The sequence below is a fragment of the Pseudorca crassidens genome, chromosome 3 (assembly GCF_039906515.1).
Source record: "Pseudorca crassidens isolate mPseCra1 chromosome 3, mPseCra1.hap1, whole genome shotgun sequence".
NCBI lineage: Eukaryota > Metazoa > Chordata > Mammalia > Artiodactyla > Delphinidae > Pseudorca > Pseudorca crassidens.
Genome location: NC_090298.1, coordinates 144,675,763 through 144,700,208, shown reverse-complemented (window position 1 = coordinate 144,700,208; position 24,446 = coordinate 144,675,763). Strand labels below are relative to the sequence as shown.

The following is a 24,446-nucleotide window of genomic DNA, read 5'->3' as shown; positions in this document are numbered from 1 at the left end:
AGAGCAGTCTGCAAGCGCAGGCTGTGATGACAGAACTGGGTTCTAGTCCCAGTTGGGTCATTTACAAACTGCCTGACCTTGAGCAAGTAACAACCTCTCTGAGCCTTAATTTCCCCGTCTGAAAAATTGGTGTATTAGCACTGCGTGTTATTATTAATAGAATTAGGAAACACACACACTCAGGTACATGTGTTACGAAGGCTTGTTTGTCTAGGCGCTCTGGTAGCATTCTGTTTGTACCGTTGTGTACAGATCGCTGTCTCAAAGGTGCACGAAATCTGGTTTATTCCAGCGTCTGGAGCAAACGTGTGCAATAAATATTAGTTGAAAGAATGATCGAACGACTGACGGCAAGGTCAGTTTCTCAGTGAATTGAGAGGTTCAGATGCGAAGAACATTCATAAAACAGAAAGTGGATGCAATCCCCCTCCTAAGTTAATGCCCTCTGTTTTCGTAGATTCCTTCAAGTTTCAGTGAACTTAAACTGTAAAATGGGCATACGAGCACTTCCGGCCTCACAGCGTAGTTCTAAGGTTAGATAGAATGCAGGACGTGAAAGCATTTGTAAACGAACAGCGCCGAGAAACGTGAGGGTAGCTGGCTATCAGACGGCCCACGCCCACAATGCAGCTGCAGGCGCCGAGCCCCCGCTCCGCCCCCTCTTTCTGGTTTTTCCCGGCCACCCGCCCCTCCCGCGTCATGTGATAGGGGTGCTTCACCGGGCCGATCTCCTGATTGGCCGGGCTGCAGGACGCCTCGCGATTGGCCCGAGGCCGGCGGGCCCCCGCCTCCCTCCTCCTCCTCGCCGCGGCCCACGTGAGGGGGGCGAGTCACGCGATTTCCGGGAACCCGTCAGGAAGGACATAAACAAAACAAACCCGAGGAAGCATGGAGAGGGGCCGCGGCCCCTGCAGCGGAACCGGACCCAGCCCCTGAGCCGCCCCCACTCCCACAGGTGAGCTCCGCTGCCCGCCACCCGGAGCCCGCAGGGGCCAGGACTAGGGGACGAGCCGGGCGGGGGGCGGAGGAGGGCCGCTGGCCTAGGAGGTGGCAGCGCCGGGGCTTTGCGCTGGGCCGGCGCGGGGCGGGGGCCAGGACCAGGGCAGAGTCTGGGGGCGCGCGGGCCGCAGGCTGCCGCCTGCCGGTCACGGGGGTTCTGGCTCCCCTCCCCCACCCCCGGCCCGGGATGGTTATATAAAAGCGCGGGGCGGCGGTAGAGGGAGCTACGGGCGGGAGGCAGGCTAGGCCAGGGGTGGGCAGTGCCGGGCGTCCGCCCTGCCAGGCCGCCCGGCCCTTCACCGCTGCCTCGGAGCCCGGGGCCGTGGCTGCCGGCAACCGGCCTGTCAGAGAAGCGAGCGGGTGGGAGGGGCCGGGGAAGGGAGGGGAGGCGAGGCTGGCGGGGGAGGACGAGAGAGAGGGGCGTGTGAGGAAGGGCCGGGGCCACGAAGGTTGGAACCAGGCTGACAGGAGACGAGGAGGCGCGGGCTGGGGGTTGGGGGGCTCCAGGCAGGGGTGTCTCGGGGGTGGCCGCTCCCCTTCCCGTCCCCGCCCCGGCGACTGGCGAGCGGGGGCCTCCCTCCCGGGATTTGTTTATATGTCTTCTCAAAGCAGCTTGAAGCGGCTTGGAGGCGGAGCTTTTTGCGCAGAGTGGCAGGTCTGCTGTCCAATGGAGCAGGCGGATGAAGGCTGCCAAGCCAATGAGAGTAGGGGAGGCGGTGCCTCGGACCCCCAAATGTTAGGCTGTGCCGGGGTGGGCCGGGTGGGGCGGCCATGTTAGATGGGAGGGGACCGGTGGTGGTGGGTCACTGAGAGGGGAGGAGACAGGGCAAAGGGCAAGGGAGCTGGGCCGGGGGCGTTTCGGGTGTCCGAAGGCGAGTCATATCGGACGATGAAGTAGCTCAGGGGAGCTTGACCCCGACCCACCGCTCTCCCCACCCGAGCAGAGGAGGCAGGGAAGTACCGAGGGCAGTCTAGCCGCCCCTTGGGGGTGGTTCCTGGGACTAGATGGAGCTCAGTCTCTGGATTCGCCCTCTTTCTCGGCCTTACGCTTCCTGACAAACCCGGCCGCCAAACCCTGTAATTGCCCTCCTTTAACCCAAGAAGGCAAACCTTTTTGCTGTTTCTGAGCGAGCTTGAGCCTTAAGAAGGTACTTGGATAACTAGCGGTCTAAATTTCTGCACCAGGCCTCAGATAGAAGCAGTGAGGAGGAAGTTATGTTTTTCTGGATTTTGCACAGAGGAAGCCAGGACTAGAAAAGCCGAGAAAAGTTAAGGGCTGGGCGGGGTCTCCGTTTTTTCATCAGGATACCTTCTAAAGATCAGGCCCCTCGTGTTTGCCCTAGCTTAGTAGTAATTTGCCCCTCCTGCTTACATAAATTAGTAGCTAACTTAAATTAGCTTCGTGAGAAAACTGAGCCATGAGAAAATTATTTAGGTTTGAAGGTTCTTTAAGACTCTGTCTTGCGAATACCCTGCAGGTGAGAAATAGGATCAAGAGCTGACTTATTTCTTTTTAAAAAAGCAGAAAATAAGATTTCTTTGTAAATCTTGTGATTTGTGGTAAACTGTTTGTCACTTGGTTGTACTTCTAAATATTTTTTTCCCCATTTTCTTGTAATCCACAATAGCTAGGAGAAACACCAAAGATGAAAGAGGAAATGGTATGAGTAATTAGAAAGTAACTTATTTTACTTTATTTGGTTCACGATTATTTTGGCATCTTGTCCGCCGTATTAGATGCTTAATTTAGTTTCATGTTAACATAACCTTACAATCTGTGACTGCAATGGTATTGTCAAGGGTACCAGGCTGTTGTTGCATCTTTGGTTAAACACTTATGGTTAGGAACGTGCCTTAGGTATATCGTGCAGGGGCTATTCAAGAGTTGACTGTTTTTATTTAGGAATTTGCATTATCTCCTATTTTGTTAATTGGAGAAAAATAATAATTGGTAAATAAATGATTTATCGATTTCTGTATTAATTTGATATGATTGACTCACAGTTCTGTTAAGAATGATATATGAAAATATAATCCCTGATTATTTGATAGACTTCAGCTATTAAATATAATTTTTATGACAAATAAAAATATTACCTTATTTTTTCTCTTATTCTAAGAATGGTAAATAGATCCAACAGGACTTATTTGGATGTAATTCTTTTATATGATTGATAAAGCATCTTTGGAATTTTTAGACTAGTAAGCATAGAAGAGGCTAAATATATCCAAAAGAAGAGATTTGGGATCCTCCACTTACTATCCCATTTTCTGTCTGTCATGACAGGGGGAAACAAGCTTTTACAAAAACTATGTCTCGTCTGGTTTACTAGTTTAACATGTGTGGGTTCTTGGATGCCAGTGTAAGGAATAAAGGAATAATTATGGCTCCTTGTGGTGGTGAACTAAATACAAGTGACAATGAAAATACAGTGAGTTTGCATATTGATTCTATTAATGTAGCACAGTTTTAAAAGATTAAGAGAACTAAATTCCCTGTTCGCTTTTAAAGTTTAGTTTTTAGTCAAGATTGACAACTACGAGACTTTCAGTGATTCAGCAGAGGTTTGTTTCCATGTGGGTTTGTACTTGGATGTTTTGGGGATGAATCCTCTTTCACCGTATTCAGTAGTTTGTCTTTCAGAGTAGATAAACTCTTAGACTGGACATAAATTTGTCAGATCATTGGTGCTAATGATTCTAAGATAGTGTAACCTGTACAGACTTCCTGTACAGGGTCAAGTAGTAAATATTTAGGCTTTGTGGACCATGTAGTGTCTGTAACAGCTACTGAGGTCTGCAAATTGTAGCATGAAAACAGCCATAGACAATATGTTTGGGGCTATAACCCAGTAAAACTTTATTTATAAGAACAGGCTGTATTTGAAGGCTATAATTTGTTTGTCAACCCATGTTCCAAGACATCAGTCTCTGGGTTTTAAGTACTTAGATGTTAACTTATTGCAGCATATATAAACGTGAACTTCGAGTAATATTTGAGCACTTGCAGAATGTACATATCTCCTGCCTTGAAGAATTTTTAGAGTAAGAGCACATGGCAACATTGTATTCTATATTTTTATTTTATTTGCAAATAGGTGTTTTCCTGAAAAACCATTTAAAGTAAATGTTGGACTATTAAGTCCTATTTACTTTAGAGATGCATTGTGATTGAAAAAAAATTTGGCTTTAAGATGTCTCTAAGAACCTCAGTATATTCAAGGGTATGGTCCTGTTGAGGTTTAAAAGTGCATTTAACACATCATTCGTAACAAAACTGTACAGCTGTTTGAAGAGAGGTTGGTCAAGTGAATAGATAACACACTTAGCTCTTATTTATATATTTTATATATATATATATGTATATATATATACATACACATATAGTTAATTTGGAAGCCACATTGATTGTGTTGTTGCCTGAGATGTTTCTAGAATTACCTAAATAAGGTGGAGTGCTTTTTCAAAGAAGACCCCCAAAATTTTTAGGTTGCCGCCACTCCCCTTCCTTGGAAAATGTCAGGTGGTGCTAAGTGCCCAATGAAGCAGAGATGCCGTAACTAAAAATATTACACAGGCAAATACTTTTTCATGTGTAGTTTTTTGTTTTGTTTTTATGTAATATTTCACCAGTCTTGTTGATTTGAACTGGATTTCAAGCATGAGCATGGAAGTTCAGGAAAGAGAATATATTGACCTCTTAAAGCTGAAAAGCATCATGTGGCGTTCAATCTTGTTTCTAGTTCTAGTTAACCTATGTTTGCCTGGGTGACTATGAGTAATTCAATTTATTAATTTGTTAATAGTGGGGATGTTTTTCTATCTCACAGAGGGATATTGGGAAATTGTTAGTTATTGTGTTCTCAAACTCTTGTACTTTGAATATGCTAATGCTTCAGGCCGCTTGAAACCACATCCCAAATCTGGATTCAATTTTCTTTCTCTTAGTGATTGCCTCTCAGTTTCTCTTTATTAGGACTTTCCCCACCCTACAGCATTTCTCTACCCACTTAACAGCGAGCAACTTGAGGTCAGAGTCTGCCTCTTATTTCTATATCTCCAGTGCCTCACACCTTTTAGTGCTTCTGAACTACTTAAATAAATGAGTGAATCGCTAAAAACTGCTTATCTGGAAGGCAGTGAAGTCAGTCTGCTATTAGTAGAGATGTTGGGCTTTCTGACTTGGAAGGGAGTAATTAATCACCATCTTCTCATACAAAAAGTCTTCATGTTAAAATTGACCCTTTCTTGTAAGGAAGTTTATAGAGAAGCTATTTCGATGATGTCTAAAAACCCCTTGAATTCTTTTGTTAATTTTTTTCAGGTACATTCCGTTAGTTAGACTCATTGAATATTCCTTCCAGGTGCGCACACTCCCAAAAAACAACAACAAAAAGACCTTGTGCTTTGTCCTTGGATTTGTCATTAGCTCTTGGCACACTTGGTCTTTGGGTGTTTGGCAAATGTGAGTGAAACCTCTTATTTCTTAGCTGTTTGGGATAATTATTCATCTATGTAGCAGGGTCCCTTTGGGGGAGAAGCACTGTAAAATCATTCTGGCTAATAAGTCTGATTTACCCCAATGGGGAAGGCTAGATGTGGAGGGAGTTTGATGCAGGGGACTGCAGTGGTACTTTGTGACTGCAATCCCATTCCATTGCCAGCCAAGCCTTGTATGCCTTTTCGTGACAGTATGCCTTTTTTTTTTTTTTTTTTTACAACTTAGAATTTTTATTAAAACAATCATTTAAATTACAACAATCCCCCAGAATAGAAAATAGCCTTCCCTGGTCTGGCCCTGACAGGAGGCCCCATAGTTAGAAGGGTGGTTTGACATCTTTGAAAATGGATGGATGGACCTTCCCTGGAAGCCCAGAGGAGCCAGCCTGGCCCCAGGGCAGCTGGGAGAGGCCATCTCCCCGCCAAGGCCACCCCCTCCAGGGGCCTCCAGGCCCCAGCCCTGTCAGCGGGTGAAGCTTAGTCATTGTCGCAGGTTGTCAGTCTCAGGACTTGCGGTTTTGATTTGAAAGAGAAAAGAGAGGGAGAGAGAAAATGGTACTGTGTGACTGCAATCCCATTCGATTGCCAGCCAAGCCTTGTGTGCCTCTTCATGACAGTATACCTTTTCAATGCCAGTTCATGACATTCCTTCCAAAAATCTATATTGGAACTCTCCTGCCCCAACAGCTTTCTAAACTACTCATCTCTCCACTAATTCCCAGCAACTCTGATCATCCTGTCATTCTGTCCTTTTAACGCCAAAACCACTTTTACATTTTTTGTTACAAAGTCATGTTTCCACTCATTTATCTTTGGGTATTATTGACGTTGACAAGTTTCTGACGAAAGCGTCATGAGCTTGCTGATTTTTTGTCCTTCTTCAGTTTTCTTCAGATTCTTTGTTGACACTTATTTTCTTCCAGATAATGTTTTGTCTTGGCGAATTTAAGCTGCCCCTTTTGTTTTGTAGAGGAAGTTCCTTTGACTGTTACACACCATTCCTGGTACAATTTGCCTTCTTCCCTATTATATGTTTGCCATTCACCAAGAAATTTAAAGCATTATGAAAACAAAACTTAAAATGTCCTTGATGTTATAGGGAGAAACAAGGGGCAGGGTGGATATACTCTTGTTTGAAAGATTCACTGTACCCTTTTTTTTTTTTTCCTGGCCTCACTGCTCAGCTTGCAGTATCTTAGTTCCCCAACCAAGGATTGAACCTGGACCCTTGGCAGTGAAAGCACTGAGTCCTAACCACTGGACTGCCAGGGAATTCCCTCACTGTACCCTTTAAACAGCAAGGCTTCAAACATCCTACTTGTGTTGTAAAAGATGAGGTAGACTTTATAGCTTTTTGAACTGTTTTTAGTAAGAGTTTACATCCTTACTACTGAATCCTCTGCTGGAGTTGCCCATTGATGAGTAGAGGAGACAGACATTGCAGTTCAACATTATAGTATTTAGAACAACATGTCCTGAGAATATGGAAGATGGGCTACTAGCTCTGCCTGGGCAAGTTGGAGAAGCTTCCCAGAAAAGATGGCATTTGAACTGGGTTTGAAGACTAGTGAAGGAAGTCAGGGAAGTCTAAAAGGTGTACAAGATGTGTAGGGTGGGGTTGGGTATGAGAAGGCCTCAACTAAGGCAGAGGTGGAGATGGAAGAGGAAGGGACTACTTTGTGAGATTTAGGAGGAAAGAACATTTTTGCTTTCCCTTGTCCTTTAATTCTCTTGGGCCTGCTTTGCACTCAGGTCTCTGTAGCTCTGACTTTGGTCTCTTTCCCCCTAGTTTTTAGTTTTTCTTTTAGCCCCTCATCAAGGTCTGACACGCCTCCCTTCTGTCTTCTCATCTGTGGTCACCAGGTACCTTTGATTCTGACCCAGTGTGTCCCTTACCTTTACTTCATCTCCTTGCCGCCATCCCTTCCTTTACTCTCTTTAGGTTTCCTTTCCCTTTTTTGAGTCTTACTTTTCATTTTGCTCTATTTAAAAAGAAAACAAAAATTCTTTCACATTACTGTTTATTTTGCATATGAACAGCAATATATGTCTGAGTTGATTCCCTCTTGGGAAATCTTGGGAAATCAACTTGTCTTTGATACCTATCTAGGTACTAATTATCCATCTCTATGAATTTCCTTTTTCGAAGCATTTTTCTTTGTATTCAGAGTTGTCACTTCTCATAGGCTACAGTGCAGAATATTGCTAGTTATATCTTGTGTTTTTTACTTCTTATGTGCCTTAAACTTGTTCTGTGATGAGACCCAATTCAAATCTCACCTTGCCTGAAACTTTCCCAGGTAGAGATGGCAGTACTCTTCTCTCTAGTTTTATAGCCTTTTCTGAACACCTCTTTTTAGAACTAGCTTTATTGAGGTATAATTTACATAAATTCACACAATTTTTAGTTTTGACAAATGTATGCAATTGTTTAACCTCTTCTGCAGTCATGATATAGAATGTTTCCATCACCACAAAAAGTTCCCTCGTGCTCCCCTTCACCCCAGCCCCAATTACTGATTTACTTTCTATCACTGTAGTTTTTTCTTTTCTGGAATTTCATATAAATGCAATCATAGAATGTGTTGTCTTTCGAGTCTGACTGCTTTTACTTAACATAATGCTTTTGAGATTCATGTTGTTTCAAGTTATCAATTGAGTACTTGTTATTATACGGATGTACCACGATTTGTCTGTCCATTTACCAATTGGTGAATATTTGGGTTGCTTCCAGATTTTGGGCTACTGTGAATTAAGCTGCAGTAGACATTCATGTACAGTTCTTTTAAATACCTGTTTTCACATTCCCTTTCATTTTGGAGGTCGAGTTGCAAAATGGTTAAGAATGAAAGTCCTGGAGTTACCTGTGTTCCCAAACAAGCTTTTTGCTAATTCTGTGGTTTGGAGAATCTTTTTTTCTTTTTTTTTTTGCGATACGCGGGCCTCTCACTGTTGTGGCCTCTCCCGTTGTGGGGCACAGGCTCCGGACGCGCAGGCTCAGCGGCCATGGCTCACGGGCCTAGCCGCTCCGCAGCATGTGGGATCTTCCCGGACCAGGCCACGAACACATGTCCTCTGCATTGGCAGGCGGACTCTCAACCACTGCGCCACCAGGGAAGCCCTTGAGAATCTTTAAGATTCCCTACTTGTAAAATGGGCCTGGTTGGAGATTGGAGCAAGCTGGAAAGCACAGGCCCGTTTAAAGCGATAACTCTCACTTCAATTCAAGTGATCTTCCTGAGAATATGTACCCAATGTTGTCAGGTCTGATATTTCTCCCCCAAGGGAGTGGCATTTGATAACAGGATACAGAAATTTTATATGAAATTTCCAACTTAAGTGCTGGCAGTTAAAATTTAATTTTTTCAAAACACTAATGTGTGGGCTGAACAAAACTCATATGTAGGCATTGATTTGTGGCTGCAATCCAGTTTGAGATCTTTGCTTTAAATCTTCAGTTTTTTGGGAATTCCCTGGCGGTCCAGTGGTTAGGACTCGGTGCTTTCACTGCTGGGGCCAAGGTTCAATCCCTGATTGGGGAACTAAAATCCTGCAAGCCGTGCAACATGGCCAAAAAAACAAAGCCTTCAGTTTTTTGTCTCTTGTTTTAAAATGTACATACTCTTGGTAGAGTGAACTTATTAGGACCTTGTTACATTTGTTTTATAGCTTAGAATAATAACTTGCTGATTTTCTATCTCCCAGGTTAAAAACTAATGAATTACTGTAAATGAATTTTATTCTGTTTTCTGATTGTAGGGGGATATAAGAATTATGAGTGTCTAATGGAAGGGTGGGACCAGATTCTTTTTACTCTTTGTATTTCTCTTCTGAGAGCTGCTGATTCTATTCAAAGCTATGTTTTCCCAGCAATTGGGATAGTCTGCCTCCTTTGATTTATTCTGAACCCTGTTGAGACAAGTATAGTATAGATTAAACTGTGTGTTTGTATGTGTGTGTGTTCGTTAGAAACTGTGTAAGGCATTACGAGTACAAAGATAAATTTTGTATAAATCCATTCCCTCGAGTTGCTCAGCTTCTTTGGTGAAGCCAGTATAAATACTATAAAAAAGATAAATTGTATGTAATTTTTTGAACAATAAGAGCAGTAATTTCTCTGAAGAAGCCTTTCCCCTTGTAATTTATCCACCAATTCTTTACTGTGTGTAGAGATGACTAGTTTGCAACTTTATGAATTACTTTGTGACTCCAAAGATTCTTTTGCTGATTAAACCAGCATGTTGAACATTTCACCCTCATAAAGCTGGAGCGAGGGTGTTAAATGACCTGTGTTGCCTGCATATCCTTTATTCACCCTAGTTCCAGGCAGTTGGGTTTTTGTGATAATTAAGTGTGGAATTCAGACAATCTAGGATTCTGAATTGAGTTTAGGTTTATACATTCAATAGCAGCCACATCCCAGGAACATCTTACACTGACGAAGGAATCAGGAAACAAAAAATAGCCACCATTTATTGTCTGTTTTGTGCCAGGGCTAGATTCCTTACATATTATCATGAATCACAATATCCCTGCAAAGTAAGAGGGGGAATTCTTGTATTTACAAATAAAAGAAGGCAAGTAAGAATCTGGAATGAAATTCCAAATACTCAATTTTAAAGCAGAACATTTTATCTTGAATCTAGAGTTTGTTTCTCAAAGAGCAAGTCTTTAGGAGTATTGGAGCCAAAGAGGCAGGCAGCCTTTCTCAGTTTTGAAAGAAATGATTGCAAAACTGTATTCACAACCTCTTTGTAGTCCTGCGCCACAACCTCTGTACCTCTATAGTCCTGAGCTGGTGGTTTATATAGCCCATTTCACACTAGGAAGGAATTCGAAGGGAATTTCAAAATTGTCTCTAGTATACATTCATGCTACTTGTGAAAAGCATCAACTCTGAGAAGGGAGGGAGGAGACAATAAATTTTGAGGAAGAGTCCAGATCCCTGATAACAAGAGCACTGAAGTTGTTAGGGTATGTCCCCAGTGTCCTCTATGATGGATGTTTCCCTGCAATCTTGCTGGACGGCTCAAGTGTGATCTCACGTGCACCGCTGTTTTTATGCTGCTACCTTTAATTGTACTGTTCCCTTTTTACATCTTGTAGATTTTTGCAGAACAGCTCAGAAAACGAAATGATTCTTTAAAACTCCAATGTTTAACCTGGATAAAGTACTTTGTCTTAGTTAAAAATGTGTGTGTATGAGAGAGAGAGAGAGAGAGAGCGTGCATGCGAAAGATAGAGAGTATAGTACAACATTTATTAGTCCAGGGGCTTCCCTGGCAGTCCAGTGGTTAAGACTCTGTGCTCCCAATGCAGGGGACAGGGTTTGATCCTTGGTCAGGGAGCTAAGATCCTGCATGCTGCATGGCGTGGCCAAATAAAATAAAATTAAAATTAAAAAAAGAACATGTATTAGTCCAGTGCCTGGATTCAGTTGGTTTAAATAAGTTTTAATCCTCCTCTTTTCCTCTACCCTCTCCTCCGTAGACAAAAATTATTTCAGGTCTTTAAAATTGAGTGAAATTCAAACACTACTGTTCCTGGAAATTTAAAAGAAAATTCAGGAGTACAGTGTTAAATATTTTTACTATACAATACTACAGTGGTTCAAGACTCAAATGAACAAGCTTGTACAAGATACTTTGGAGCATTTAAAAGAGACTTAATAAATATATACTGAATGACTGACTTCTTTGTAATGTACTCTTTCTACATGAAGAACGTCGCACCTCTTGACTCCTTATCCAGAATGACCTGTGGTCTTAGGAGATTTCCTGTTTGCTGTCAGTCAGCTCTTGTCTGCATGCCTGTGCTGGGCATAGCATTGCTTTTGGCACTGTGGTGAAACAGACATGAGATGTAATGGTCATTCTCAAAAATTTTACAATCTCTGGTAGAAGAGGCAAGGGGTTGGGGAGGAGAAAGAGGAAAAACGTTATGGGCAAAGGCATGAAAAGCTGGGGTCTCACTGCTGGACATCCTTAGTGGAGTGAAGTGGGATTGTAAGTACTTCAAGGATTTGGGGGAAAATTGTAAGACCAAACTAATACTAATGTTATATTTATCAAAGAGTAGTGGAAGATGGGGTTGGAAAGATAGTTTTCTTGTGTCTGAGTATTTTGAATATTATCCAAGAGATAACGGGAGTTGCTAAAAACTTATGAGCACAGTGCTAATATGATGTGGTAGTTTAGGGAAAATAATTTTATAACGGAGCATAAGAACTGGAGAGAGGGAGAGGCTGAAAGCAAGAAGACATGCAGGGCAAATATTGGGATGGTAAATAGAAAATGATGAGGTCCAAGCAAGGGTTGAGAAGGTGGGAAAGGCAAAGTCAGACAGGTACATGCATGCTCTGTACAAGGTAAGTCGTCAGTGTATTTTTGATAAACGAGACTGACGTGATTTAATAACAAAGCAAGTGGGGAGGAGGAAAGAAAGAGTCAAGGCTGAGATCAGTGTTACATGCCTGGATGTCTGAGAGTGATGATACTATTGGCAGAATAGGAATGTTTGGGTGGGGAGGTGGCATGTTGTGTCCGAGGTCATGGGATGCGGGTGATCCAGGGAAATACCTGGATCTCAGATGGTAGGGATGGTGCACTGGTGTGTTTAGGATGAAGAGGTAGATTCGAGAGTTCTCTAGAGATGACTTTTGAGGCACTGAGAGTAGAGATGGTCTTTGTGATGATAGGTTTGCACAGAGGCATCCATTCACTGGCTGACCTTGGACAACTCTTGTCCTTGCTGAACTTTTTAAATTCATGTACAAGTGGTTAGACAGAGGGTGGGGGGTGCTAATACTAACCCTAATTACTTCACTAGGTTTTGTTAAATGACAAGGTATAGCAGTGTTTCTGTAATCTGTAAACAGTTACATCAAATATAAACTGTATATTTGTTACCAGGAGTAATCAAAGGTGGCTGGGGTTAGAAATGCATTCTTTGGTTCTATCTAAAACTGTCTCATGCTCTTATTCTTGTGCTTTGAACAACTTAATTGGCAGGTATCAAGGCTGCAGAAAGACCCTACTAGTATATTAACCGTCAGTAGTTTTCAGAAATAAAAACTCTTCCCATTCACCTCATGCTGATCTAGAAACCTGCTTTAATGATCTTTCTTATTGGTTCCCAAAGTGGTTTAAATAAGCTCTAGTGTGTTGTCTCTGTAGCCCAAAGATTAACGTTGTGCCAAAGCCTTTGGAAAAGAATTGAATAAAATTCTGAGAGGGCTTGTGTCTGTCTAAGACAGAATTCCAAGGAGAGATCACTTTTGAGATTTAGTATATTTTCTTAGCTCCTCAGGATCCTCAGGAAAATGTGCTTTTAATTATTTAATTAAGATATTGTGGCCAACCTAATTTACCCCCTTATTTTTTAAATTCTGAGTGTGAAGATAAAAGGAGACTATTGGGTTGACCCAGGGATAAAGAGTTCACAAGGTGTTATGGCAGAAGGATCCATATCCCGATTGTATTAACATCTAATTAGGATAACCATCTACATTGAAATTTACTTACTTGTTTTTCAGATTTTGGAGTCTAGAGAACTGCTGTTGAAGGGCAGAGAGTAGCAATTTCTCTGCAGTCATGTTCACAGGATTTATATTACATGATGAAGGGAGAACGCAGCCCCCGCCTTTTCTCCAATGCGTTCCTTGCATAGTCAGCCTCTTCCTCCTCAGTGGTTTGGAGATTTGGGGATCTCTGATTTCTACTGTACCATGAAATAGGTAGTGGCTTGATTTAGTAAGCATCTGAAGGTTTGTTTTGTTGAACTCCTGCTAAGTAGTTTTCAGAAAGCAAGGAATTGTTGAGTGGGACATTTGAAGTGTAACAGTTTGGATGGAGTGTGTGGGGGTCCTTCCTCCTTCCCTCCCCCTCTTCCCTTTCTTTCATCTTGGGGATTAAATCTCAGGAGGAATGACTGATTTAAATTAGGGGTCAGGACAATTACCACCTACAGAGAGAGAACCCAAGAACTCTGCCACCTGAAAGAAATGATGAACATGAACTAGCAGAGTTTAGGAAAGATCAAAATAAACCGTGGTATATAACAGTATAAATGTGTTGGCCTGTTTTACCACAGACTTTTTTTTTTTTTTTAATTTCCTTGTGGTGAATTCCTTGGTGGTCCAGTGGTTAGGACTCCGTGCTTCCACTGCAGGGGGCACGGGTTCGATTCCTGGTTAGGGAACAAAAACAAAGATCCTGGAAGCCATGCACGGCGTAGCCAAAAAAAAAAAAAACAATAATAATAATAAAAATTTTTCTTGTGGTAAAATAAACATAAAATTTGCCATTTAAACCATATTGTGTACAATTCAGTGGCATTAAGTGCATTGACAGTTTTGTATAACCATCACCACTGTTCTGAAATATCCAGAATATTTTCTTCACCCCAAACAGAAACTGTACTCTCCCAGCCTCTGGTAACCTCTCTTCTCTTTCTGTCTCCATGAATTTGCCTATTCTGGTACTTCATATAAGTGGAATCGTATATTATTTGTCTTTTCTATCTGATTTATTTCATTTAGCATAATGTGTTCAAGGTTCATCCATGTTGTAGCATGTATCAGAATTTCATTCCTTTTTATTACTGGGTAATGTTCCAATGTGTGTATATACCACGTTTTGTTTATCTTTTCATCTGTCAATGACCACTAGGGTTGTTTCCACCTTTTGGCTATTGGAAATAATGCTGCTCTGAACATGGGTGTACACGTATCTGTTTGAATTCCTGCTTTCGATTCCTTTGGGTATATATCCAGAAGTGGAATTGCTAGATCATATAGTAATTCTATGTTTAACTTTTTGAGGGACTACTAAACTGTTTCTCAGCTGTATTGTTTTACATTCCCACCAGCAATGCACAAGTTTTCTGATTTTTCCATATCCTCACCAACACTTGTTATTTTCTCTTATTTGGATGATAGCCATCCTGATGGGTATGTCAGAAAATTTTAACATCTACTCTGATGATTCAGAAGTGCTGCTTACTATTGTGAGGAACCAGTTCCCTCAAGATAGTAAAAGGGAGCAGTGGCCTAAGGCAGTGACATATAAAAGAGGAGCTGCAGGGATTCTAGCCATCATATGCAATATCTACTTATTCATAGACATTTTTATTTATAAAGAGGTTTATATTTTTCTTGATGTCAACCTTTTTTTTTGTAAAATATGTGGACCCTTAGGGATCAGCTGAAACCCTCAGATTTGGAAGGGGCACAATTTAGGAGCCCTTGGGTATGTGTGAGCTGCCTGGGCCACACCAGTCAGCTCTTGGATTTGGCTTTTAAGGTTTGGATTAGTGTTGTGAGCAGTCCCGGGGATGAACCTTTGTAAGAAGTCCTTTGATCTTTCCTATTATTTTACTTGACCTTTTGCCTTGCCTAATGTACATAGTAAGCCTCAACATATTTTCAAACGGAGAACCAAAAAAACGTAGGGTAGGACCTGGTGGAAAGGGCTATGAAAAGAGATTGAAGCTGCGGCTCTCTTCAGGTGGTACCATTGCTGCTCATAAATAAATCATTTGCCCCATCTCATTGCTTTAGAGAGGTAGTTCTCTGTTACTGCAGTGTCTTCCTGCCCCTAGGAGCTGTTGTTGAATAGTTTTGAATGAGCCCAGGTACAGAAAATCTACTGGTAAATATTGTTTCTGATGGACCACAGTCTTCTCTCCCTTGAAAGGCTCACAAAACTGTATTGGGACTGGTGAGCCAGAGCTGTGAATAAGAAAGTAGTAACTAGGGGAATTAATTTAGCCTTTCCCCTAGCTGTCGTTGGTTTTTGTTTTTTCGGAATAACTACTAGTCCTTGAGGTCAGCTTGAGGGCAGGGTGGAGGATTTTTTGATCAAATAAGTTTGAGAAATGAGATCTGCTCTGTTCACCTATTGGGGTCTGTAATGCACATTAACACCTAGCATCTTGAAGTTTCCAAGAAATTCTGCATAAAGGCAGTATAAGTTTGGTTAACGTGGTGTTTTCCTAACCTCACAACCCTTTTGTTGAGTAACCATTTAACATTCCTAGGGACAAATATTCCTCAGGTCACACATTGGGAAATTAGATCATTAACTTTTTATGTACTTTAATATCAAAAACTTTGAATAAAATATGGATATTCTTGAGACCCACAGAAGTGTGAAGGCGTCCCCAAAAAGCATGTTGTTACACCTTCCTCCTCAGTGTCACTTGGCCATCTAAGTATTAATGTGCCTTTTGTATATGGCTCCCTGGTATAGGAGGTAGTTTGTTTTGTTTGCCTTTTTTAATAAATTTACTTTATTTATTTTTGGCTGCATTGGGTCTTCATTGCTGCACGCGGGCTTTCTCTGGTTGTGGTGAGCAGGGGCTACTCTTCATTGCAGTGCACGGGCTTCTCACTGCGGTGGCTTCTCTTGTTGCGGAGCACGGGCTCTAGGCGTGCGGGCTTCAGTAGTTGTGCCGTGCGGGCTCTAGAGCGCAGGCTCATTAGCTGTGGCGCACGGGCTTAGTTGCTCCACGGCATGTGGGATCATCCCGGAACAGGGCTTGAACCTGTGTCCCCTGCATTGGCAGGCGGATTCTTAACCACTGCACCACCAGGGAAGCCCTAAGAGGTAGTTTTGAAGCAGTGTGTCATTATGGAAGATTCTGTGTAACGGTGTAACTGTAACGGTATAACTGCTGTAGAAGTCCTTATGCTTCTTTTTCCCTTCCACTTTTGGGTGGGGAATTTTGCTCTTCTTGGTTGTTTCACAATAAATGTTTGGAACAGTACCAAGCATTTCTGGAAAATGGGTGCAAAATGTTGGGAATGAGGATAGTTGGTGTTGTGACCTTTAGTCATTAGTTTTAGAGACTGGGAGAGTTTATCACTGAAAAGAGGTTCTACTGCTTGGGGTAGAATTGGCCCTCCCCCATCCTGTTTGCTGCCACCTAAGAGACTAGGAGAAGCAACTAAGGACCTTTATCCCAGGAGAACAAGCTCAACCCTCTATATGGTGGATACCCTCTTTTTGGGAATTGGTGTCTTTAAAATATACAGCTTTGTTGTCAACAGCTGTCACAGATGTTGAGTTTTTAAGCTGGAATAGCTGTGGGAGAAAAGAATGTGTTGGCAAAATACACCTATTGATAATAATCACCTTTCAGATTTAGTTCATTGCTACATCCTAATTTAATATCTCATTCAATTCTCATAACACCTCTATTACATAGTTAAGGGATAATAATTGTAATTCCTCAGTCTGGGAGCTAAAGCATACATTTAACTAACTTGCTCTAATTCATAAGGCCGTTTAGTTTTTTTCTTTTTTTTATTGAAGTATAGTTAATCTACAGTGTTGTGTTAGTTTCAAGTGTAAAGCAAAGTGATTCAGTTATACATGTATATGTAATATTCTTTTTCAGATTCTTTTCCCTTATAAGTTATTACAAGATATTGAGTATCGTTCCCTGTGCTATACAGTAGGTCCTTGTTGGTTATCTCCTTTATATACAATAGTGTATATGTTAATCCCAAACTCCTAATTCATCTCCCCCACCCCCTGCTATCCCCTTTCATGACCACAAGTTTGTTTTCTATGTCTGAGTTTATTTCTGTTTTGTAAATAAGTTCATTTGTGTCATTTTTTTAGATTCCACAAATAAGTGATTATTATATGGTATTTTTCTTTCTCTGTCTGACTTACTTCACTTAATATGATAATCTCTAGGTCCATCCATGATGCTGCAAGTGGCATTATTTCATTCTTTTTTATGGCTGAGTAATATTCCATTGTATGTATATATACCACATCTTTATCCATTCCTCTGTCAGTAGACATTTAGGTTGCCTTCATGTCTTGGCTACTGTAAATAGTGCTGCAGTGGACATTGGGGTGCATGTATCTTTTCAAATTAGAGTCTTCTCCAGATACATGCCCAGGAGTGGGATTGCTGGATCATATAGTAACTCTATTTTTAGTTTTTTAAGGAATCTCCATGCTGTTCTCCATAGTGGTTGCACCTATTTACACTCCCACCAACAGTGTAGGAGGGTTCCTTTTTCTCCACACCCTCTCCAGCATTTATTATTTGTAGACTTTTTAATGATAGTCATTCTGACTGGTGTGAGGAAACACCTTATTGTAGTTTATTTATTTATTTTTTCCTTATTGTAGTTTTGATATGCATTTCTCTAATAATCAGTGATATTGAGCATCTTTTCATGTGCCTCTTGGCCATTTGTCTGTCTTCTTTGGAGAAATGTCTGTTTAGATCTTCTGCCTATTTTTTCACTGCGTTGTTTGTTTTTTGGATATTAAGCTGTATGAGCTGTTTGTATATTTTGGAAATTAATCCTTTGTCGATGGCATCATTTGCAAATATTTTCTCCCAGTTCATAGGTTGTCTTTTCGTTTTGTTTATGATTTTCCTTTGCTGTGCAAAAGCTTCTAAATTTAATTAGGTCCCATTTGTTTATTTTTGTTTTCATTTCCATTACTCTAGGAGACAGATTCAAAAAAAATCACTGCAATTTATGTCAAACAGTGTTCTGCCTATGTTTTCCTCTAGGCGTTTTATAGTATCCAGTCTTACATTTAGGTCCTTAATCCATTTTGAGTTTATTTTTGTGCATGGTGTTAGAGAATGTTCTAATTTCATTCTTTTACACGTAGCTGTCCAGTTTTCCCAGCACCACTTATGGAAGAGACCGTCTTTTCTCCATTGTATATTCTTGCCTCCTTTGTCATAGATTAATTGACCATAAGTGCATGGGTTTATTTCTGGGCTTTCTGTCCTGTTCCATTGATCTATGTATCTTTTTTTGTGAGTACCATACTGTTTGATGACTGTAGCTTTGTAGTATAGTCTGAAGTCAGGGAGCGTGATTCCTCCAGCTCCATTCTTCTTTCTGAAGACTGTTTTGGCTATTTGGGGTCTTCTGTGTATCCATACAAATTAAAAAAAATTTCGTTCCAGTTCTGTGAAAAATGTCATTGGTAACTTGATAGGAACTGCATTGAATTCTGTAGATTGCTTTGGTACTACGGTCATTTTAATAATACTGATGCTTCTGACACAAGAACACTGTATATGTTTTCGTCTCTTTGTATCATCTTCACTTTCTTTAAATCAGCATCTTATAGTTTTTGGAGTACAGGTCTTTTGCCTCCTTGGGTAGGTTTATTCCTAGGTATTTTATTCTTTTTGATGTGATGGTAAATGGGATTGTTTCCTTAATTTCTCTTTCTGATATTTTTTGTTAGTATATAGAAATGCAACAGATTTCTGTATATTAATTTTGTATCCAGCAACTTTACCACATTCACTGATGAGCTCTAGTAGTTTTCTGGTAGCATCTTTAGGATTTTCTATGTATCTGCATATGTATCTGTATCTTCATGTCATCTGCAGACAGTGAAAGTTTTACTTCTTTTCCAATTTGGATTCCTTTTATTTCTTTTCTTTTTTTTTCTTCCTCATTGCTGTGGCTAGGACTTCCAAAACTATGTTGAATGAAAGTGGTGAGAGTGAGCATCCTTGTCTTGTTCCTGATCTTAGAGGAAATTCTTTCAACTTTTCACCATTGAGTATGATGTTAGATGTGGGTTTGTCATATATGGCCTTTATTATGTTGAGGTTTGTTCCCACTATGCCCACTTTCTGAAGAGTTCTTATCATAAATGGATGTTGAATTTTATCAAAAGCTTTTTCTGCATCTACTGAGATGATCATATGGTTTTTATTCAGTTTGTTAATGTGGTGTATCACACTGAATTAATTTGTGGATATTGAAAAATCCTTGCATCCCTGGGATAAGTCCCACTTGATCATGGTGTATGATCCTTTTAATGTATTGTTGGACTTCGTTTGCTACTATTTTGTTGAGGATTTTTGCGTCTATGTTCATCGGTGATACTGGCCTGTAATTTTCTTTTTTTGTGATATCTTTGTCTGGTTTTGGTATCAGGGTAGTAGTGGCCTCATAGAATGAGTTTGGAAGTGTTCCTTCCTCTGCAATTTTTTGGAATAGTTTCAGTAGGGTAAGTGTTAACTCTTCTCTTAATGTTTGGTAGAATTTGCCTGTGAAGCCATCTGGTCCTGGACTTTTGCTTGTTGGGAGTTTTTTAACTAGTGATTCAATTTCAGTACTGGTAATTAGTCTGTTCGTATTTTCTATTTCTGCCTGGTTCAGTTTTGGGAAATTGTTCCTTTCTAAGAATTTGTACATTTCTTCTAGGTTGTCCATTCTAGTGGTGTACAGTTGCTCATAGTCATCTCTTATGATCCTTTGTATTTCTGTGGTGTTGGTTGTAACTTTTCCTTTTCCATTTCTGATTTTATTGATTTGGGCCTTCTCCCTTTTTTTCTTTTTCTTTTTAAAAATTAATTAATTTATGGCTGCTTTGGGTCTTTGTTGCTGCGTGCGGACTTGCTCTAGTTGCCTCGAGTCGGGGGGCTACTCTTCATTGCAGTGTGCGGGCTTCTCAGTGTGGTAGCTTCTCTTGTTGCGGAGCATGGGGTCTAGGTGCACCGGCTTCAGTAGTTGTGGCACATGGGCTCAGTAGTTGTGGCTCACAGGCTCTGGAGCACAGGCTCAGTAGTTGTGGCGCACGGGCTTAGTTGCTCCACAGCATGTGGGATCTTCCCAGACCAGGGCTTGAACCCGTGTCCCCTGCGTTGGCAGGTGGATTCTTAACCACTGTGCTTCCAGGGAAGTCCCTCTCTTTTTTCTTGATGAGTGTGGCCAAAGGTTTATCAATTTTGTTCATCTTTTCAAAGAACCAGCTTTTAGTTTGTTGGTCTTTTCTATTGTTTTTTTTAGTCTCTACTTCATTTATTTCTTCTGACCTTTATGAGTTCTTTCCTTCTACTAACTTTGGGTTTTGTTTGTTCTTCTTTAGTTGCTTTAGACTTAAAGTTAGGTTGTTTATTTGGGATTTTTCTTGTTTCCTGAGGTAAGCTTTATTGCTGTAAACTTCCCTCTTAGTATTACTTTTGCTGCATCTTATAGATTTTGGATTATTATGTTTTCATTTTCATTTGTCTCTAGGTATTTTTTAATTTCCTCTTTATTTCTTCAGTGATCCATTGGTTGTTTAGTAGTGTATTGTTTAACCTCCATGTGTTTGTGTTTTTTGCAGTTTTTTTCATGTAGTTGATTTCTGGCCTCATAGTGTTGTGGTCAGAAAAGATGCTTGATACAGTTTCAGTTTTCTTAAATTTACAGAGGCTTGCTTTGTTGCCCAGCATGTGATCTGTCCTGGAGAATGTTCCATGTGCACTTGAGAAGAATGTGTATTCTGCTGCTTTCGGATGGAATGCCCTATAAATATCAACTAAGTCCGTCTGGTCTAATGTGCCATTTAAGGTCTGTGTTTCCTTATTGCTTTTCTGTCTGGATGATCTATCCATTGATGTAAGTGGCGTGTTAAAGTCCCCCACTGTTGTGTTACTGTCAATTTCTTCTTTTATGTCTGTTAACATTTGCCTTATATATTGAGGTGCTCCTATGTAGGGTGCATATATATTTACAATTGTTGTATATTCTTAGATTGATCCTTTGATCATTATGTAGTGTCCTTCTTTGTCTCTTATAAGTCTTTATTTTAAAGTCTATTTTGCCTGATGTAAGTATTGCAACTTTGGCTTTCTTTTGATTTCCATTAGCGTGGAATACCTTTTTCCATCCCCTCACTTTCAGTCTGTATGTGTCTCTAGATCTGAAGTGAGTCTCTTGTAGGCAGCAAATATATGGGTCTTGTTTTTGTATCCATTCAGCCAGTATATGTCTTTTGGTTGGAGCATTTAGTTCATTTACATTTAAGGTAATTATCGATATGTATGTTCCTATTGCCATTTTGTTAATTGTTTTGGATTTGTTTCTGTAGGTTTTTCCCCCCATTCTTTGTTTTCTTGTCATGATTTGGTGACTAACTTTAGTGTTATGTTTGGATTTCTTTTTCTGTTTTGTATGTATATCTATTATGCATTTTTGTTTTGTGGTTACCATGAAGTTTTTGTATAGGAGTCTATATTTATACGTGCTTATTTTAAGTTGCTGATCTCTTAATTTCAAATGTATTTTAGATACCCTGAATTTGTATTCTACTCCCCTGATGATTACTGTTTTTGATTTTCTATTTTACATCTAATTGTTTTGTGTATCCCTTAACTGCTTATTGTTGGATACAAATGATTTTACTACTTTTTCAAAAATTTGTTTATTTATTTATTTATTTATTGGGGGGCTGCATTGGGTCTTCGTTGTTGTACACGGGCTTTCTCTAGTTGTGGCGAGCAGGGGCTACTCTTTGTTGCAGTGCACAGCCTTCTCACTGCGGTGGCTTCTCTTGTTGCAGAGCACGGGCTCTAGGCGCACAGGCTTCAGTAGTTGTGGCGCACGGGCTTAGTTGCTCCGCGGCACGTGGGATCTTCCTGGACCAGGGCTCAAACCCGTGTCCTCTGCATTGGCAGGCAGATTCTTAACCACTGCACCACCAGGGAAGTCCAGATTTTACTACTTTTATCTTTTAACCTCCCTACTAGCTTTGTGTGTGGATGATTTCCTACCTTTATTGTATGTTTGCCTTTCCCAGTGAGATTTTTTATTTTGTAATTTTCTTGTTTCTAGTTGTGGCCTTTTCTTTTCCACCTAGAGCAGTCCCTTTAGCATTTGTTGTAAAGCTGGTTTGGTGGTGCTGAAATCTTTTAGCTTTTGCTTGTCTGTAAAGCTTTTGACTTCTCTATCAAAATTGAAAGAGAGCCTTGCTAGGTAGAGTATTCTTGGTTGTAGGTTTTTCTCTTTCATCACTTTAAGTATATTGTGCCACTCCCTTCTGGCCTGCAGGGTTTCTGCTGAAAAATCAGCTGATAGCCCTATGGGAGTTCTCCTGTTTGTTATTTGTTGCTTTTCCCGTGTTGCTTTTAATATTCTCTCTTTATATTTAATTTTTGTCCTTTTGATTACAGTGTGTTGTGGTGTATTCCCCTGTGGGTTAATTCTCTATGGGACTCTGCACTTCCTGGACTTGGGCGACTATTTCCTTCCCCAGGTTAGGGAAGTTTTCAGCTATTATCTCTTGAAATATTTTCTCAGGTCCTTTCTCTCTCTCTTCTCCTTCTGGGACCCCTATAATGTGAATATTAGCATGTTTGACGTTGTCCCAGGGGTCTCAGACTGTCCTCATTTCTTTTCATTCTTTTTTCTTTTTTTGGTTTGGCAGCAGTGATTTCCACTACTCTGTATTCCAGCTCACGGATCCATTCTTCTCCTTCATTTAGTGTACTGTTGGTTCCTTGTAGTGTGTTTTTCATTTCAGTTATTGTCTTCTTTAATTTTGTTTGTTTCCCTGGTGGGTGAGGTTGGTCCAGAGGCTTGTGCAGGCTTCCTGGTGGGAGGGGCCTGTGCCTGCCTCCTGGTAGGTGGAACTGGGTCTTGGTTTTCTGGTGGGCAGGGCCATGTTTAGGGCTGTGTTTAGAGGCAGCTGTGGACAGGAAGTCTTTAGGCGACCTGTCTGCTGACGGGTGGGGCTGTGTCCACACCCAGTTTGTTGCTTGGCCTGAGGTATCCCAGCACTGGAGCCTTCAGGCTGTTGGGTGCAACCAGGTCTTGGTGCCAATATATCAGCCTCCCCCATGTATCTTTCACCAGTGTCTGTGTCCCCAGGGTGGGTCATAGCTGCCCCCCACCTTCCCAGGAGACCTTGCAAGACCAACAGGTAGGTCTGGCCCAGGCTCCTGTGAAATTACTGCTTTTGTCTTTGGTCCTGGTGTGCATGAGATTTTGTGTGCACCCTTTAAGAATGAAGTCTTATTTCCCCCAATTCTGTGGAGCTTCTGCAATCAAGCCCTGCTGGCCCTCAAAGCTAAATGCTCTAGGGGCTCCTCTTCCTGTTGCCAGACCCCCAGACTGGGATCCCAGATATGGGGCTCAGAACTCTTGCTCCTGTGGGGAAACCTCTATAATATAATTATTCTCCAATTTGGGGTTCACCTACCTGGGGGATATGGGATTTGATTATATTGTAAGTCCATGCCTCCTACCAGTCTCATGGTTCTGTCTTTATGTCTTTAGCTGTAGAGGATCTTTTCTGGTAGGTTTCAGTCTTTTTCAACAATGATTGTTCTGCAGCTTGTTGTGATTTTGGTGTGCTTGTGAGAGTTGATGAGCTTAAAGTCCTTCTACTCCGCCATCTTGGCCACTCTCCTATTTCGTTTTTTGGGGTTTTTTTGTTGTTGTTGGTTTTGTTTTTTGTTTGTTTGTTTTTTTGCGGTACGCAGGCCTCTCACTGTTGTGGCCTCTCCTGTTGCGGAGCACAGGCTCCGGACACGCAGGCTTAGCGGCCATGGCTCACGGGCCCAGCCGCTCCACGGCACGTGGGATCTTCCCAGACCGGGGCACAAACCCGTGTCCCCTGCATCGGCAGGCGGACTCTCAACCACTGTGCCACCAGGGAAGCCCTCCTATTTAGTTTTAATTATGGAATCAAAACTGGAATCCAGGTCTCTTGTCTTCCAAACAAGTGCTCTTTTTGCTAACTGCATTGACAAATTTGTTTCGATGCCAAGTGTTTAAAATAACGTTTTACATAAATATTTGTATTTGTATGGAAGTTTTATGGCTTAGAAAATTTGGTAGCCAGGAGTAATATTATTTTCTTTATATAGATGAGAAAAATGAGTCTTAGAAAGATTGACCTACCCAATATTGTAGAGTTTGCAAGTGAGAGCAATAACTAGAACTTAGCCCTTTTTTTGTCCAGTGTTTTCCTGATAAACCAAGCTGTTGGTACATGGTGTCTATAGTGGTTGTCAATAAATATATGCCAAAATATATATGTTGTAGAGAACTCAATCTCTTCTTGATTCTTCAACCCTGTTGCTAGAAAGGATAAGTTTCAGGTTTTAGAGAGTATCAAACTTTTTTCCCAGATCCAAAGTTATAGACCGGGATTATACTAGTCCACTTT

The 24,446-nt window shown here is 41.1% G+C and overlaps 1 protein-coding gene across 3 annotated transcripts in view; it reads left to right on the top strand.

Annotated features, from left to right (window-relative positions):
* Positions 1 to 816: 816 nt before the first annotated feature.
* Positions 817 to 24,446, top strand: part of CREBRF (CREB3 regulatory factor) — a 65,493-nt gene continuing 41,863 nt past the window's right edge. The window contains exon 1 of one of the 3 annotated variants that reach the window (XM_067732831.1): positions 817 to 955. The gene's annotated coding sequence lies outside the window, so the exon portion shown is untranslated. Of the gene's footprint in view, positions 956 to 1,821; positions 2,478 to 24,446 lie in introns of those variants that run through there. The other 2 variants (XM_067732833.1, XM_067732832.1) reach the window with 2 other exon arrangements.